This window comes from Syngnathoides biaculeatus, chromosome 15, assembly GCF_019802595.1.
Source record: "Syngnathoides biaculeatus isolate LvHL_M chromosome 15, ASM1980259v1, whole genome shotgun sequence".
NCBI classification, from domain to species: Eukaryota; Metazoa; Chordata; class Actinopteri; order Syngnathiformes; family Syngnathidae; genus Syngnathoides; species Syngnathoides biaculeatus.
Window position 1 is genome coordinate 18,172,342 of NC_084654.1, and position 15,487 is coordinate 18,187,828.

The 15,487-nt window shown below is 42.1% G+C and overlaps 1 protein-coding gene across 3 annotated transcripts in view; it reads right to left on the reverse strand.

The window, feature by feature from the left end:
• The window catches only part of luzp1 (leucine zipper protein 1), a 59,930-nt gene that overhangs the window by 23,041 nt on the left and 21,402 nt on the right, over nucleotides 1-15,487 (reverse strand). For 2 of the 3 annotated variants that reach the window (XM_061843585.1, XM_061843587.1), the window contains exon 2: nucleotides 11,213-11,270. The exons of the other annotated variant lie outside the window; for it this stretch is intronic. The gene's annotated coding sequence lies outside the window, so the exon portion shown is untranslated. The remainder of the gene's footprint in view (nucleotides 1-11,212; nucleotides 11,271-15,487) is intronic. 3 annotated transcript variants of the gene reach the window in all.

Here is a 15,487-nt window from a genome sequence, read left to right on the forward strand (position 1 = left end):
GGACGACAGACAGATCGACTGCAATGATGCGGACTTTGTATCGGTCCGTTGTGGTAAAGAAGGAGCTAAGTCGGAAAGCGAATCTCTCAAATTACCAGTCGATCTACGTTCCTACCCTCACCTACGGGCACGAGCTGTGGGTCGTGACCGAAAGAACAAGATCCCGGATACAAACGGCTGAAATGAGTTTCCTCTGCAGCGTGTCCGGGCTCTCCCTGAGCGATAGGGTGAGAAGCTCGGTTATCCAGGTGGGGCTCAGTGTCGAGCCGCTGCTCCTCCGCATTGAGAGGAGCCAGATGAGGTGGCTGGGGCATCTGATCCGGATGCCTCCCGGACGCCTCCTTGGTGAGGTGTTCCGGGCATATCCCACCGGAAAGAGACACCGAGGACGACCCAGGACACTCTAGAGAGACTGTCTCTCGGCTGGCCTGGGAACGCCTCGGGATCCTTCCGGTGACGGGGGAAAGGGAAGTCTGGGTATCTCTGCTGAAGCTACTTCCCCTGCGACCCGACCCGAAAAAGCGGTAGAAAATGGAGGGATGAAAGAACTCCGAGCGTCACTTGTGACACAAGCTATTAGTTTGTCTAAGATTTTGAAATGGTTTAAACTTATAGTTACGCTTATGAACACAGAAAAGAACACTGACTTTTGACCAGTTTCATCTTTATAATTTGAGGCTTTTTAAGGAACAACAAATTATCTTGTTTGAAATATAAAGTGATCGTCTAAATGCCATTTGCGTAAGGTGCTCCGTGTGATATGTCAATTAGTGTGAGCATGTTATTTAGGCTAGTATGCTAGCTAATACTAACGATGGGCATCATGTGAAAGTGGTTCATGTTGAATAATTGAACTACTAAATAGTTGTTTTTGTAACATGGGTTCACGGTTGTGTATATGCTGAATGCATGGTGTGGATGCTTTTTGATCCTCCCTTTTAGGTGCTTTATGTAATTATGAACCTCTTTGAAGGGAGGCAGTAATGATTTGCAGATTGGCTTATTTGTAGCAGGGCTCGAGCCCCATCCGCTGCGAGTGGAAGGAGTTTACAAATGTTTCGAGAATGATCAAAATATTATTTTACCCCGAATTCCCACTCCTAGTAAAAGCTTGCCTCTGGATTTGGGTCAATGTGTCGTCCTTAAACAGTGAATATGAAATGCTAGAACAATGTTTTATTATAAATGTAACATGCAACTGGATCATGTTGACAAATGGAACCACAAAGTCAGTCGGAAAAAAACGGGTCAAAACACGTTTTAGACTTGTATTGTTGTCGTGTTGAGATTTGCGCCACCTGCAGCCAATTAATCTAAATTGCAGCTTCAAACGAATATGATTATTGACGTTCAATGTTCTCACGCTACAAAAATAGTAAACCGTCTCAGCTCCTTGCGCTGCGAACGCAGGTGGTGGAAAAGAAAATCGGCGGCAGCAAAAACACGTCATCTCAACAGTGAGTGGGTAACAGAAAAGTCAACATCCGCGGGCTTAAAGTTCTGCTATTGCTTTCCTCAGCTGTATGTGGAATGTTCAGACCGTGATTCCAAATTTAGTACGTTTCGCTACATTACACCGTTTTGGGCTCCGAGACATCAAAACACATAAAAGGTACCACGGATCGGATATTGATGTTCCGAAGCGGAGGGGGGAATGATAATAAAACTTATTGGAAAAAGTCAAGCGTTCGTTGCTCTCAGACGCACACGCTAAGGTTACAATCACACACCGTATCATTAAGACTTTAGCCACTCTCTTCCTGCTTGCCTGCTGGCTTTCTCGTACATTCTGTTCTCCCCACCAAAGGAAGAAGGGGAAGGGGGGGGGGGGGGTCCAGTCTCTCTTGCACTTGACATTAGGAATGTGTATGTTCCAAACTCCTTTTGAGTAAAAAAATGGCGGTAAATAAAGAGCGCAAGCAAAATAATCTACACCGTATCTTCATGCGCGGGATGTTTGCCAGTTTCGTCTCGCGAATGTGCGTGCGGAGAGATGCTGGCAAAGCAATGGAAGCCACAAGATGGCGGCGACCCTGTGCTGGGCCTGCATTTTTCCAGTTTTTCCAAGAAAGCGAAAAGCGGCAACACATAATGTTCGGCTTGTCGTTTCCTGCGCTGTCATCTAAATCTATGGGCACCGAAAACCGGTAAAGAAATTAAAGGCTGCCGTGCATTTGAGCAGAACATTAAATAGGGAAATGCACAGAGCTTCTTCCTCGAGGTGGGCGTGTTTTTGGCTACTAGATACTGTGAGACTTGTTACAAACCTGTGTCACTATAAACTGGACCATTTTGGGGAAAAATACTGCTTCAGTGTTACAAAGCTTGTATCAAAATCATACGCGATGTTCCAGGAGTTTTGCCATTTTTTACGTTTTACAGTGATTAAACACCTTTTACAGTTTGGCCTATCGAGCTCGTGCACCTACGTCATCAAATCACGTCACTGGCCGGAAGTGCCAGTCAAACAAACCATTCTTCAGTGCTAAGTCGGTTGGAGACGACACGAAAACACATCTTATAGCATGACGTGCAGAGTTTTGTCTGATACCGTTAAACATTTGGAAGGTGACAATAAATGAAGGTACATGGAAAAATGAGAGACATTTGGTATCGAGGCTCCATATTTACCTCCTAGGTCGATGTTTTCATCGATAAGAAATTGGACTGTTAACCTGCTTCCGCTTGTCTTGGAGAAGTGGATCTACACATGTATCTGGTGAGTAAGTCGTCGAGATTTACATGGAAGAGTTTGAAAGTGTAGAAAGGTCTGGACGCATACAAATACTTATTTGCTGGATCTGTTCTCAATCAAGAATAAATCCCACGCACTGATGGAGCCACTCAGATTTTTTCAATACAAATACCAATATTTAAATAAATGACCCCTGCTTTTAAACAAACTCGGATTGAACTATGATTGGGAGAAAAAAAAAAAAAAAAGTCAGCTCCTCGTACACGGAAGCACGTTGCGGCCACACGTTAAACATCAGTAAACCTCGCCGTGACGTTTTTTTTTTAAATATGCGTTGTTCTCAAATTAGCCAATTTAGCATTATAAATACTTCTTGGGAATTTGAGATTGAGAAGAATAATTCCTACCCAAAATGAAGCAATCTCTACACAGGCGTGTGCGTATTTTGTTTGGGCCCCATCCATCACGTTTAATTACCGAAATCCATTGATCTTTTCTCGTCTTTTCAGCTGGTATTCCATAGAATCATCTCTTTGAATATCTGTCTCGTCTGTTGTAACAACCAACACCACAACAAGTCTCAGGCATTGTGAATATTTTGCTCCGGTTCAATGTCCCCCACACTGTCGAGCAGCTCTTTCCGACCGGCAACATGGCGGCGTGAAAATGGTGACGTCACGTGCACGACCTCTATATCCTGAGCAAGAGCATTACAAAATTAAACCAAAGTGGTTCGTACCATTGCCTATCTGTCACGTCTAATACTGAAGTACTAACAGCAGTTAACTGGTTTGTACCATTCCATATCTGTCATGTCTAATACTGAAGTACTAACAGCAGTTAACAGATTTTTACAGATAAAGGTTATATGACGATGATCATTTGTGCCTATATTTTTTTTTTTATAGCACAATGCTTTTCGAAATTCTATTTAATTTCAGCATCACCAAAATTGGGAACGCCCTTAGAATCCCTTTTTACACCCCCCTCACATCTTTCACACTCAAGAGTCACCATTAAGCTCCGTTTCCGCAGAATGTAGCAAATTCAGGATATGCTGTACATTCATGCACGCACGTACCTGTGTGCGCTCTTACAGTGACACCACATCCCGGACTGAGGTTGCATAAGGGCAATTGGTTTGAAAACAAGAGGGTAGGAAAGGAGATGTGTTAACCGTCAGGCCTACTATTCCAGCTCCCTTATGGCTGTGACACTATTTCAGAAAGCGCAATATTGGCGGGAAAACCTGGCTCCCCCCGGTCTGGGTCAGCGCCATTTTTCTGGCATTCTTATGCTGGAAAACATTTTGTACATGAAGGGCTGTTTGACGTTTGTATAAACAATTTTCATGACATTTATAAAAAAAAAAACATTACATACAAGATGTACAAGTAACGGAATAATCATGTGCAATTAAGCGATTTTGATCATTTTACAACTGGTAACGATTTTGCTTTATTTGACTTGTCTGCGCTGTAAACCTTTACGAGAATGTCAGTGTTTGGCAGACACACTCTTGTCTTGGCCTAGTAACCCAAAGCTTTTTCGAGGCCCCATTCAGGCCCCCTCCATCTCCCCTGTCTTGCTGCTGGACTTTAAAAACAGTCCTGAACCCATTCATATGTGAGGGAAAACCAAATTAGGCTGGAAATGGCAGAAATTAATCAAGGTCAGGAAAAGGACTGAAGTTATTTCACGTTGCCTTTTTTAGTACAAATATTACAATTACACGGAAACGGTGATTTGTTCTCATATTCTCGCAATAATCTTGTCAGAAATTATATAAAAATTTCGGCACAAAGCTGCATTCAAAATTGCGTAACTTTCCATCAACATCTGGACTATCTGACTTGGACTTTCCACTTTACATTAGATTTTACCACAAAATTTTGCCATGATGTGATGACGCCATGTCTTTGATCTGCAAGACACCCACACAAAACAACTCAAGAGTGAGGTACAGGGAGCCCTCGGGTTAAGACTGTCTCGACCTAAGACGTTCCGACTTTTTTAACGCCTGTCCCCCATCCGCCATTTTGTCTGGCTCATGCTTGTCTGTGTTTGTGCGCAGGGAGTATCTTCACATTCTTTGCCCTCATTTTTAGACATTATCGCCCCAAAGATTGTTCTGCAGTCAAAAGAAAATCCATTAGCATGGAAACGAAGCTCAAGATCATAAAACCATCGGAGAAAGGAGAGACACCAACCCCGCCAAGGCTCCAATTGACGTGGTGACAATTATTAAAGACAAAGCCCGTATATTAGCGCATGTGAAGGGTTCCGTTCCTGTCAGATACAATGATCACAAAACAAGGTTCTTTGATACTTGTGGAGATGGAGAAGATTGAGGACCAGGTTCCTTTGCAATAGCTAAGCACAGCCTCCCCCCTTCTTCCTCTCCATCCACCTCTCAGCAGTAGTGCTCAGTACATCATCTTGTTTATTTCAATGTATTTGTTTTTTTTATACAAAGTATTTTGATGTAAATTTTGACTTTAAATGGTGGAATCTGACTTAAGTCAAAATTCGAGTTAAGCCGCTAGTGTAGGAACGGATCTCAGTCGTAGACCGAGGATTCCCCGTACTGAGACGAGCTCGTTAATTTGTCAGCTAGTGAATGTAAAAACAGTTACATTTTCCTTAAGTGTGTCTGTTGTGTGGATCTATGCACAGTGCATGAAGAAAGACTGGAGAATTGGTGTGGGGTCACCAAAATAAAGAGACTAGCCCAGATAACACAAAATACTTGAGCAAAGACGAATTTTTTGGGTTGTCGGCATAGCTTGACGGCTAAACTGCACAATGTGGTGGTGCTAGAAATAGGCCAGCGCTAGTTGCTTATATAATGGGCGAGGGCCGACTCATACTGTTCCCACTTCCCTTCAAACATATTTAGAAACAAAACACAAAAATTACTTTGGTTCAATTTAAAGTTTCCACATTGTCAATGAAGGAATTGTAAACCATCTCTAAGATGCAATGATTGACTTGAATTGATAAAAAAGAAAAACATATCACACAGGCGGGAGCCAAGATGTTGCCATTTTAAAAGTATGATTTTTGCAAAGTAATACTGTACAGGTATGTCCTTGTGACTATTCCACATTATTCTTTCCCAGGACCACTGACTCACTATTTAAAGGGACTGGCACTGTGAGTGTAGTTTAAGCACTCAGCTCTCAGCGGATGTCAGTTAAACTGCAGCACAGATCCAATTGTGAAGTTAAAAAAAAATAATGTAGTTGCATCACAGTTTGACACAGACAAGAAAACATAGCAACATGATGACACTTGTTGAGTGGAGACACTGTCTGTGTGATATAACTGAGTCATTAAGTGACTCATTAAAAATAATCAAATACATTCTAGCTGAACGTTGATGGGATCATGCTCACTTGTATTTCGATTTTCGCAACAGGCTTGCAGAGTGTCAGTGACATCTGTAAGGGAAGCCAGCAGGAATGGGGGGAAAAAAGTAACCAGTTGCTACCGAGCATGCAAATGCGTTAACAGGCTTATCGGACTGCAAAAAGAGATTTATGGTGAAACCACTAACTCACATTTGTTCTTTTCTCCTTCTCAGCTCACTTATCCCAGATGTGCTGGTAGACTGAGTGTGAAGGAAGAGCCAGTAAATCAAGTGTCAAGTACGTCTGTGGTTCGGTGTGACAGAAAGTGAAACTGAAATGATTTGAATGGCGGCAGGTCATTGAATGGTTGCTTCCCTTTCGCTGAGGAAAACTAGGAACGGGAATGTTAATCAATTCTTTAAGCGCTAAATAATTCTGACAATTATGTAAAATAAATTGTTGATTAATCGTGTCTCAAAGAGGCTGAGACACATTGGCCTGCATTCAGCAGCTTTTTATTCAGTCTCACCAAAATTTTTTGCTTAAAGCAGTGTTGGTGGACCACGAACTCTCCAAATACTTAAAAGCAGTTGGCGTGTTTATTATTCCAACAATGTATGATAGAACCTGAGAAGTGAAATGTTTAGGCAGGTGAACAATTATTTTTGCATGAAAAACATAAAATAAAATTCAAAAAACTGTCCAAAATCCAAACCGAAGTGGGGGGTGTGGATACCCATTCCCAAGGGTTGCTATGATGGTAAGATCTCAAGAAAAACAATAACAATAATAATAGAATGAAAAATGAAAATGTAAGTCATTGAAGCAAATCCTACTCCGTTTTATTATCATTCATTACAAATGTCAACCCCTACCAAAAACTTCTGTAAATCTTGTCTATTAGGTGAGGGATCATCATCATGACGCTTGGATCAACACCACTGACACTGCCAACTCTTAACACCCTTTGCCCCTTCTGTCTGGCTGCCTTATTCATTTACTGCTCTTCCTCCCTGTACTTTGCCACCAGATGTTTATTGCAGCTTGACGAGTAAAAGCAAATGCAGCCGAGGAGTCGAGAGAGAGTGAGAGAGAGAGAGAGAGTGAGAGAATGAGTATGCAGCAAGCCCGCAGAATGGAGACAAGGAAGCTGCCCAAGTGGATTACTGCAGCAGGAATGCACCAAGCGGTTGCTGTGAGGTGACGGGCAGGGAAGAGGAGGAGGAGGAGAGGTTGCAGGAGGTAAAAATGATGATGTACGTCAGAGGAGAGACAACGATATTTACTTCAGTATCAGTACCTCTTGAATACACAAACAGAAAGCATTAGTGGAAGAAAATAGAGTTGCTCGCCCTGTGAATTTAGTGTTTTTGAGGAGTTTTATCCTGTAGCTCAGAACATTTTTTCAAGCCAAAGGTGAAGTGGCTTTGGCTCATAATCTCAGTTCAAAGGATGTTCGATGTGGTTGAAGTGAGGGTTCTCAATTTCATCCGCACCAAACACGTTGAAAAAGGAAAACTCTTGTTTGTCAAAATTTCGGCTTATTCAAACAGCATACAGGTGACATTGGCTTGTGATATCCAGTGAGAGGAATATTAAAATAAATTATTATTATTATTATATTGTTAGTCAAAGGAGAAGACTTATTCCCAAATTTCTGACTGTGTGTGGGAGTCTTTGTCCTGTTCCTCAAGCAAGCATTTTTGAGGCCACAAATTATTGACTCTGGCTCGCAAGGTCTATTCTAGCCCATCCCAAAGGTGTTTGATTCGGTCAGGGTTCTCAAGTTTACCCACACCAAACACATCCCGGAACAAAAACACGCTTTCGTGAAACAGCTCCCACAAAAACGGATGTATAACATTGTCCTAATTGTTTTGTCAAGATGAAAAATGTAAGATTCAGGGAGCTTCAATGTTCCTTACTGGTTGAGTAAAAGGAGCCTTTTGTTACGGCTTTACATCCAGCCATCCATCCATCCATCCATTTTCTTAGCCACTTATCCTCACAAGGGCCAGGAGGCAGAAGACACCCTGAACTGGTTGCCACCCAATTGCAGGGCACAATGAGACAAACAGCCGCAGTCACAATCACACGTAGGGACAATTTAGAGTGTCCAATTAATGTTGCATGTTTTTGTCCCTCATGTTATCTCAAAAACAAACATGATGCATTTTTTTGTTGCTTGAATCATGTTAACTGTTTTGCCCAGCCATGGAATCCAATCAAAACGGTGTGGTTCCCCTCATTTTCTGTCAACCGGGAAATAAATTGCAACGTACAGAAGAAAAGTCATTCTTTTTAATGTTGGCGGTGGTCCCCAGTCTGGTGTGTGACTAATTCAACTACCCTAATTGAAAATGTAATCACTGTAATGATCAGGCCCCACGAGAAATAAAGTTTACATGCTGACAGCTAAGATGAATGGCACATCTGATACATGCCGTGCGTTGTTTAGGGTTTTTGTCCACCGGGGGGAAGGGGGGATGACAATGCTTACAGCTCCTCCTCATGTATTTGTCGTGTTCGGCTAAGAGAATACAGAACAGCTCATATAAAAGGGAAGAGGCCCCCATATTGGTCTTATTGACACCAACAAACACATTATGGCTGTGATCCGTGCAGTGTGGTTGAAAAAGAACTGCAGTGTGTGCCACTCCTGACGCGAGTGCAGCAGGGAAGGATGTTTGGCGCCGGCATTTGTGCCTGACAGGAAACAAACTCGCACAAAGACCTAAGAGAGGAAGCGCAGAAGAAGTGAGGAGGAGGAGGAAGATGAAGAGGAAGTGGGTATAAATGTGCAAAGGAGGTCAAAGGAAATATGTGGATTTTAGATACGAAGAGACACATAAGGCAAAGTAAAGTTTTGTATCCCTCGGAACAAAACTTGACACAGAGGAATAGAGGGCAGACCTCCACCAAGGTTTAACTGTTAACATAAGTACTAAAAATAAATGCTATTTTCATGGGTTGTGATATTTGTTCACATGATTAATGGATGGAGGATGCCATTTGGATTCAGGAGTAGACTGTACCATTTAGAGCCCAATTCATCAGCGGGCTAGTTATAGTGCACGACCAATAAATAGACATCTGTCAATGTGTCGTCAATTCATTCACTTTTCAATGCGCAGAGATTTGGTCGCTCTCCACCTGTGTGTCTCTTTTGGACTCTGCTCCATTGTCTCCCCCCCCCGCCCACCCACCCACACAGATCAGTGAAGTGGACCCCTGGGTTCTCCATTCACAAGGCTGCAGCAGAGGAAAGAACAAAGACGAAAGAAACTTTTTTTTTTTTTAAATCCATGGGGGTAAACACTGACTTCATAAAATAAAGTGTAGTAACACTGAACAACTAAAAAAAAACTACCTTGGAAAAACTTGCTGTTAGGGCACATTTTAGAAAGCATGCTACACCAGTTTATCATTGTGTAAGTTGCATGTTTTTGAAGTACAGATGAACGTTTAATTCTTCAAAAAGGAAAATAAAAATCACCACTCCCAATTTTTTTTTATCAGGATCTGCACTTCAACAGAAAGGATTCTTCCATGACAAATACAATCTACGATTAAGACACGAACCAACTTATGTGCTGAGTAATCATTAAAATTATACAAACAACAACATTGGCTGGCGTAGAGCTTGAGATGTCTAATGTCAAAATCAATGGGAAAAAAAGCAATACAATTTTAATTTGGAATGACCATATTCATAATTGATCCTAACAATTTGGTGGCTTGTATGGAAATTATTGTCGCCTGATATAAATGAGCCAAAATGAATTGCAATACTTAATGTTCTGAGTTCCTCCCACGTTCCAAAAATAAGTATACTAGATTAATTGAAGTCTCTTAATCAGGGGTGCTCAATGCGTCGATCGCGAGGCAGTTTTTGTCAATCGCGGGATGACGTGCCCACAAAAAAATAAAAATTAAAAAAATGTTGCCTCTAAACTGCGTGCGTGCGTAATTGTGCATCGCTGATGTAGTCTCTTCGCAGATATTCTGTGTTGCGCGCAAAAAAAAAAATGCAAATTGAAAGTATAACACAGCTATTCAGTTTGTGGCATTTTGCAATGTGATTCAATGTGTGAGGGATTACTGGTTGTTACATCCAATGACACAATTCACATACGTACTGTAAAAAAAAAAATGAAAAGAAGCCGCTGGTTTCTTTTAGGCAGCACACGGAACTTTCTCTAACAACGACCACTGCTCCACCACACTCTTTTCCTAGTTTACCTTACACACCTCCCTCCTAAAAGACGTACACTTCTTTCGGCTTGTCCCTTTCAGGGTCGCCACAGCGTGTCATCTCATGTTACAGCACTTACGCAGCCCATCAATGTGTTTTATAATGACAGCGTCCACAGTCTGGGCAACGTAGAGCAAAGACGAGGTAGATATGCTGCTTATGCTTACTTTCGATATTACTGGAGAAAGTTAAAAAAGAAATGCTGTTGTTTTAAGATGCAATGATTGTCGGAGTATGTGAATAATCAAAGAAAAAGTGGTTAAACTGGACGAGATTTTTTATTTTTCCGAGTGAGAAAGGTCTGGTCTGAAGCCAAAGTAGAAAGTGCAGGATGAGATGGTGTGTCATTTTAAAATTCTACCTTGGCACAGCCTGATCCAAGATGAAACCACAGACAATACAGTGCACAAAAAGCTAATTTTGTATTTTAAATATAGGAGGCAACATAACATTAACCTTAAAACGGTTTGGGAGCATCATCAACCCCCTGTTGGTAGCTCGCGAGAGGCTGGCTGCTTGAAAAGTAGATCTTGGGGTAAAAAAAGTCTGGGCACCCCTGCTCTAAATTGTCCACCACTGTAAATGTAAAAGTGAATGGTTGTTTATAACTATCTGGAGATATAATCTTTTAAAAAGAAATGGGTAAGCCTCCATCTATCATGAATTTGAACATTGTTCCTAAGTCCTTGAATACCTCATTACTTGTGTAAGTGGCCAGCTAGTTGTATTCTCTACTTATCGACTTTTTAAGGAAATGTTGCAGCAAAGTAGATTGAACTGGGCGACAATGCAATAGCATGAGCTAACATTTTCCACAAAAAGACGACAGTTCAGTATCGAGCAAGTTGAATTCTGAAATTTAAAGTTGTCTTAATGAGCTGCAGAAGAGTGGAACGAGATAAAACTCACATTTCAGACACATCCCTCATCTCTGACATGTTAAGCGCCTCTTCCCAAAGTCTCCATCCTGTAATTGGAAACAAACAATGCGGTTAGCAAAAAGCGCAATTATCAGCCTTTCACCTTTTACTCGCGTTTGTGTTTGACCTTCGGACAGGGGGGCCCTGACAATGATCTCAGTGTGGAGCGGATGAGAGGTATGTGACGGTGAGGAGTCAAACTAACATCCCGGGAGTGGAATACGTATTTTGTGGGCTTTGGAATAGACTCATGCATGAGCAGACAAGCCATGTTTGGCCATGGCAACACAAGGCCCTCATTCACTTCTCTGCGGAGGCACCGACACACACGCACACACGCTCACAAACACACACACACACACTATTATCATAATCATCATCATCAACAGTGACCCAAGAAGCTCTCAAGTGCTTCAAAATACACACGCACGCACACACACATGGCACAGAAGACAAGCATTCCTTTACAGTAGCATTCCATATGTTTGGTTGAGCAGAGAGAATCCAGATTTAAGACAGCAGCCTGGACTGAATTAAAAGGATGAGTATGGAGGGAGGGAGGAGGAGGAAGCAGAGGGAAGCACTTCAAATTATAGCCAAGTTAAAATTATGAGTACCAAAAGAAGACCAAAAATGGCGGTGGAAATTTGGAGTTCCTCCAAAATGCTGTCAAGATTTGGGCATCATATGTGATGTCAGGATGTCAGCACCTCGCTAAACCTCATTTCAGTCAGTAGCAAGGGATTAAAGTGTGTGTCTTGGTTTTATTGTTTTTTTTGACAATTTTTCACGAGACAGAACGGTGGTCAAGCTGTCATCGTCAAAGATGATCCACCGGTGGTCGCGTTGATAGTCGTTGCTCCGTTGAGCGCTGGTGGAGCCTGCTCAGATGAGAGATGAAATGTTGTTCCAAGACAACCAGAACGGTCCAGCTGTGATGGATTTGCTCGCTTCTGAATGAAATGGCCTCGATGGATAGAGAATATTCACAGGCATGTGTAGAGCCATTTCTGCTTTTGTTTTCGTACCTACTTTCTGTTTTAATTTCCACTGGGATGGTCGGACCTTTCACCAGAGTGATTATCGTGAATGAAGGCCTACGTTTGCTTGAGATCTTTTGCAACCAATGCTGTGCCTTTAAATCCTTCCGTTTGTGCTGTTTAACAGGAATAATACTGAGTGAAGATGTAGACTGCTATGTTAGCTTATCATGCTACCAAATGGTTAGCAGCCATACAGTCATGGATAAAATACTGAGGCCACCCATGTTTCTTCAGTTTCTCGTTAATTTTTAATGCGTGGTCCAACTAAAGGTGTATTTGTTTGGACAAATGTATTAATGTAAATAAAACTTGATCCTAAAAGTTTAACAGCTAATATCTAGCCGTTATCCACGGTATTCTTGATAAAAACAAAAACCACTGCGATTACAATAAAATGCACGCAGGAAGGCCAGAGCTGCGATCCGTACCCCAAACTTCATAACTGTGAGGCCGACGTGCCAACCCCGAGACCACCGTGTTGTCCATCGCAGCAGTTTTTTTTTTTTTACAAACTGATCCTAAAGGGAAATTTTGGCTTCCAATCCTGACGAAATCAGTGGTCGACTAGCAACACAGAGCAAAGTGCATTCGCCATCCACTGTATTCGTTGAATTTTTTTCTTGCCACTCATCTGCAACAACACGGATGAATCTGTCTGCTCCTACACTCAGCACCATCATATTACACCAACGAGTGCACCTGGGCAGCTTTTTAAAATGTTTTTATTCATTTATTTTCAACGAGTGACCTCATGCTGTCACACTACGACAGCACTTAGCAGCAAATCGGAGGGATTGTTCTATCTTGTAGTTTTATTACCAAAAACACGTCTGGTTAACAACAAGAGCCACAATATAACATAATTACATATGATACCTTATTATTATATTTGATATTTGAGATTTACTTGACCAAAAAAATGATACATACACCTAGTTCAATATTTTTCTTTATTGGCATCCTCGTGCTACTCTCGTGGCTCTCAAGTGTGAGACACTCTCCAAACCCACTTGACATGAATCAAGCCATGACAGCGATTATTAGAGCCTACATGGGGGGGCCTGGCTGGAGCGAGATTCCCAAAGTACTGTTTTTCGTGACCAAAACCGCCACGTTGGTGTTGCTGTCACACAAATTTCCTCCCTGCATCCGACTTGTGTGGAAAAATGGATGCGAAACGTCAGCGATTGATGAGAAACTTTGCGGCCAAACGGGATTTTCCACACTGCATGACAGAACACTGCGGTGCATTTATCAATTGTTCACTGAAAACACCGGTTGCAGCCAAAAGTCACTTTATAAACAGTCAAGCAGAATTATTTAATGCAATAAATCCCTCCCATCTGTAGCATCTTTGCAATTCTTCTGAATATATTTGCAAAAGCCTAGTAGGGTTAAGCCTAATCAATTTATTGGTTAAGAATGTTACACATCACCATGTTACACTGGAAACAGCATCGCTGTGGCTGTTCATTTAAACGACTTTTTTGTGGCATTTAATGTGGGGAATTTTATTTCAAGGAGTACTTTAGCAATGTAGTTACCTACAATTACAAGCTCCCATGCTGAAAATTTAAGAGTTGTAACTATTCCAGTTACTTTCTCTTATCTGGTTACATTTTAATTACTTTTGAATATTCCAAGAGGAGCCTTGGAGGTTTCCCCTGAAAAAAGTGGATTAAAAATGAATGTAAATCAATAATTTAAAAATGTGCTTGTTGCAAACCACCATACCATGTTGACCTAATGACAAAAGTGCAATTTAGACAATCACTTTATATTTCAAACGAGATAAGTAATTTTTCCTTAAAATGTCCCAAATTAAAAAGATGAAACTGGTCAAAAGTCAGTGTTCTTTTATGTGTTCAAAAGCGTAACTATACGTTTAAACTATTTCAAAATCTCAGACAAACTAATTCATCCATCCATCCAATCCATTATCTACCAGGTCGGGTCGCGGGGAAAGTAGCTTCAGCAGGGATCCCCAGACTTCCCTTTCCCGAGCCACTTTGTCCAGCTCTTCTGGAGGGATCTCGAGGCGTTCCCAAGCCAGCCGAGAGACAGTTTCTCCAGTATGTCCTGGGTCGTCCTCGGGGTCTCTTTCCGGGGGGACATGCCAGGAATACATCACCAGGGAGGCGTCCGAATCAGATGCCCCAGCCACCTCATCTGGCTTCTGTCAATACAGAGGAGTAGTGGCTTGACACTGAGCCCCTCTCGGATAACCAAGCTTCTCACCCTATCTCTAAGGGAGAGCCCGGACACCCTGCGGAGGAAACTCATTTCGGACGCTTGTATCCGGGGATCTTGTTCTTTCGGTCACGACCCACAGCTCGTGCCCGTAGGTGAAGGTAGGAACATAGATCGACTGGTAAATTGAGTGCTTCGGCTTTCGACTTAGCTCCCTCTTTACCACAACAGACCGATACAAAGTTTGCATCACTGCAGACGCTGCACCGATCCGTCTGTTGATCTCCCGGAGTTCATATTTGGGAAAATCTCAAGTTTGATACGATGACATTTTGGCACATAACCAGAAGGCCAATCACAAGCAACCGATGGGTTTTTCCAAATGTAACTAAATTTGTTTGATAGTCATAAACCTAGTTAGAAACTGCCAATTGCATATTTGTTTAATGCATCACCAAATACTTGACCTGAAATCGGCCATAATTCAAAATTGAGTGAGCAGTCTCAGAATTAGACACAATTTAAACTGTATCTGTACAGTTTCATCGGGGGATTTTTAAGTAACACACAAGTTGGTATAATCTACCACTGAACTGAAATAGTGCGTGCCGATTGAATTTTGTCACGGAGCAACTAACCTAATTCAAATGTGGATGTTTAAAAGCAAAATATTTTCATTCAAATGAAGCGCAGGAAAGAAGCGTCCGTGGCGACATGGTGAGTCCCAGCCAGTAAAACAAAAGAGGAAATGAGGGTGAACGAAACAAGGAGTACGAGACAGATCATGTTCAATTTCCTCTGCTGGAGAAACTTTCAAGGCCTGAAACTCCATCCGGGGTTCTGCCGGCCAAGCTGGCCCTGTTTGTATGGGCACCCATTTCCTGAGTGATTAACAGGATATGTGTGTGAGCGCGCACACGAGGGGTTGCAGCTCAGAGTGGTCTGGGGTTGTTTTGTCTGCTCAGGGAGGAAAGGAATGCTCAAGTCAAACAAAGTGGACAGGATGCCTTGTGAGAAGAGAAGACGAGGGT